Source organism: Solanum tuberosum, unplaced genomic scaffold, assembly GCF_000226075.1.
Source record: "Solanum tuberosum cultivar DM 1-3 516 R44 unplaced genomic scaffold, SolTub_3.0 scf00018, whole genome shotgun sequence".
Lineage (NCBI taxonomy): Eukaryota > Viridiplantae > Streptophyta > Magnoliopsida > Solanales > Solanaceae > Solanum > Solanum tuberosum.
In genome coordinates, this window is record NW_006238944.1 from 1,722,075 (window position 1) to 1,726,245 (window position 4,171).

A 4,171-nucleotide genomic window follows, 5' to 3' on the forward strand; every position below is an offset into this window, starting at 1 on the left:
CTACAGGAAACAAGAACCTAAAACAGGGCAAAACATTAAAATGCAAACATTAAAGAGCCATCAATCACCACATAGAAGAAGATAAGAACAACCCCACATAGATAACAAAAAAAAAACAATAGAAGGATCAATGAAAGCACACAAATCTTGTGTAAAAGACCCACATTTTTTCCCCAAGAAAACCCTACCAAGCAAAATCGTTAAACCCACAAACTTCCATATGCTAAAAACAAAGAAGGCCTAATAAAACCCAATGAAATTTCAATCTTTACCATCTCAAAACCCTAACAATGAAAGAAAAGAAAAGAGTGTTACCTTGAGGTAGAAGACGGCTATGACGAAGATGACCATGACGAAGGTATTGGAAGTCACCAACAATATTTTTGCAACAATGTCGTCTCTCTCTGCTACAAGCTGTTGCAAGGAAGAAAAAGAAATACAATTGGAAATGGGCTTCAAGCTGCTGTTGCAAGAAAGAAAAAGAAAGACAATTGGAATGGGTTTATTTGAATATTTTAAAAGTTTAGAAGTTTTAAATATTACACTTTAATCCCTAATTATCTTAATCACTAATTAAGAAGAGGTTTGACTTGGACAATTTTTTTTTGTCACCAATTTTAATTTTAAGACTTTTTTGTCACCTTCATCTCAATTAGCTCGGGTGAGTGTGATTAGGTGGACTTCTACGTGGCATTATATTTACACATTGAATGTCACATCTTATTCCGTTAAATGAAAGGGTAGAAGTGATCCAATAGTAAAACGGAAAGGGTAGTTTTGAGTCAAAATACAATTGAAGGGTATATTTGTTCTATTTCAAATAGTTGAAGGATAGTTTTGACCCTTTTCCGTAATAACAATGCAAATGAACAAAGCCACCAATCAAATGTGTATTTATATATCAGTATCACCTATTCAAATTTGGTCTATTGTTAATTTTGACACCTCAATTTATTCAGTTATCAATTCGATACATGTGTATCTTGTGGACATCTGATTTTATCAATTGCATGCAAGTGACGTATCAAATTGAAAAATTAGTGAATTAAATGTGTGTGGTTTTAAAGGCATAATACATAAATATACATTTTAACTTGACAACTGATTTTATATCCTTTTTACTTTGAGTGTGCACAAATAGACACTTAAAATTGTATAGAATTGAACAAAAATAGACATGCACATTCATCCTACATGACATTTTGTGTCCTATGTCACCGTCCTACGTGTATTACGTCACTTAGGACGTGTGTGTCTACTTGTTCAGTTTTATACAAGTTTAAGTGTCTAGTTATGCATACCCAAAGTAGAAGGGCATAAATGACAGCTGAAGTCAAGTTAAAGGACATATTTATGTATAATGCCTTTATGAAAAATATTTTTTTAACATTTTCGATAGTTTCTCTACTTTCGATCCACTTCACATTAACAAGTGTGAGAGTCAACCCGATAATTAATAATATTTGTTTGAAAACACAAAAATTACTATATGATTATTGGCTCTAAGGGTGGATCTTTGACTCTTAAGGGTGGATCTTTGATCCAAAGATACAAATTTTGAAGGCCTTGTAACTATCTCAGTATAAATGCACCATCCGCATGTAATCTTGTTAATATGTTACTTATACATGCTACACATTCAAAATTAAAGACACGATATGATTTGTGGGGGAGAACGATGAAGTTTTTGAGTTTTAAATTTTTAATGGGTTGGGCAGATCAATTTTTTTTAAATGAGTTTGTAGATGCAATTGAAAACAAGTGTCATTGTGTCGGAAATTAAGGTGTGACATGAAAATTTAACATCTTAGGGTAAATATGAGTTTTTTTTTTTAATATAAACGTATATATAATCCTAAAATTGAATAAAAAAGACAAATATGTTAAAAGTGTTGGTGTTATTGTGCATTTTAATATTAGAAATTGAAATATTAAGCGTATGATATAATTATGTAGGCATAAAGGGGAAAAGGTAGCATAATAATTCTTTGTAACTCATGCGACCGCAATGACATGCTCTCCTCATTAATTAGCTCCTATAATTGTCCCACTAATTTTCAAATGATTATCCACATTCTTAATCCTACACCTATATAAAGAATGTTTTCTTCCTTGTATTGGATAGTGAAAAAAGATGTGAAATATTATATTGTGATTATATTTTGAGGTTAGCTAGTGTATTGAAGGAAAAGTTGAGACAAAGAAAAACATTCTAAGTTTTCAACTAATTCACAATAAAGAAAAACAGTATTTGATATTGAAGAAAGATGTTTTATTGGTGGAGCTATGGACTCTTCAACTAATTTAGAGTTGTTTGAGTTATACGGCGTTGTTGTGTCCTGGAGGAGATAAATCAAGAGTTATACTGTTGGGATCGGTATAGATTATTCCGCGGTGAACTACAACCTCCTTAAAGAGAACGAAATATCAACGCCTCAGACTAAATATTTATTTATTCATTTTATTTTCAACTATAATTTAGGGTATATTTACCAATATATTGAAAAATATAATAAATAACAAATATAATTTATTTGTCAAAGTATAAATGACCATTGTCCGTAAGTTATAGTCTTACGACTCTAATGAACTTCGATGTGATGGTGGACTTGATATATAGCTACTCAAGTTTCGACACGGTACCTTTTGAAAATAGGCAAGTCGACATTACATAATTGCACACATTTGTTTTGTTTAATATAAATATAAATAAATAATAGTAATAAGAGCAACATGAATGGTAGCAACTAGAAATCTTTAATGAAAGAACATATCATGATAAGCTTTACTATTTTGAATGATAAAGTATATGATAGCTTCAAGCATGCTAAATAAGGCCACACAACTTTGATTCCAGGAATAGAAAGTGATGGTTGAGAACAATTTCAATGGGAGTTAGGAATGGCTAGGCAGGGCATGGAGGGAGAACTTATTCCATACTTTAAATCTCCTCCAACCACGCTCTATTGCTTGTCCCAATCACCTTCTTTTTTCCTCTCGCAGTCGTTTGGTAGGGTGTATAAGAATAGTGTTAGTTATGGTGTATTAGTTATGTTTGCATTAGTTATGCTGAGATTATCTCTCATACATTGTTTAATTTGGTGTATTAAAAATAACACGCATTACATAACTTCTATATATATAAAAATATTATGCAAGTTGGGTCTCGAATCAAGATCAAGGTAGGATCCCAAGTTGGAACACTGAGATAGAGCCATGAGTCAATTCCTAGGTCTTATGTCAGGGTCGGAAGTTGAATCCTATGTCGAAGTCAGGAGTTGATCAGTCCTGGGTTGGAAATGCAATTGGAGTCAAAAGTCGAGTCCCGAATCAGGTCTCAGATTGATTCCCAAGTCGCGATTGAGAGTTGGATCCTAGATTGATGTTGAGATTGGGGTCGAGTCGAGACCCTGGGTTAGGATCAAGAATTTAGGTCTCACGCGGTAGAGAGGATGAGAGAGTGGTGGGTTAAGAGAGGGTGTGGGGCTGAGCAAAAGGTGGTGGTGGGTCGTGTGATGGGCTAGTAGGTCGAGGGTTGGAAGTCAAGGGTTGATGGTCTATGGTGTCTGGGTGGAATAGATTGTGATGGTGATGGTGAAGTTGAAAGAGAGTTTTGAAAAGTGATTTTATTACTTCACATGCTCAAACCTTTTTAGTATCGCTTTCCTCATCTTGTCCACTATGGAGGTCACCCCCACCTTATTCTGAATATACTCATTTCTAATCTTATCTCTCCTAGTATAACCACGCATCCACCTCAGTATCCTTATCTTCGTGACACACATCTTCTAGACATGAGAGTGTTTGACTAACCAACCGTCCTTATTAAATATGGATTGAAATAAAAAATATATATTTATTTCAAAAGTCACCCATCAATTCGTTGGTGCTTATAATGCAAGGGGCAACGTGCAATTAATTATTGAATCAAAGGTCCAAAACAAGCAAAAGACAGATGGCCCATCAATGAATAAGTAGTCATTTGGAATCCAAAATTTAATTTTATAATTTCATTTATTATAATTTTGCGGTTTATAAAGTGATGATAGTGACATTAAGAGAGTCAGAGCTCTTAAATAATTGCAAAAATCAAGAAAATTATGACATAAACAAGGCCTCTGTCTCTCTAAGTCACAACAACATTAATTGTATGAAGCAAAAAAAAAAAAAC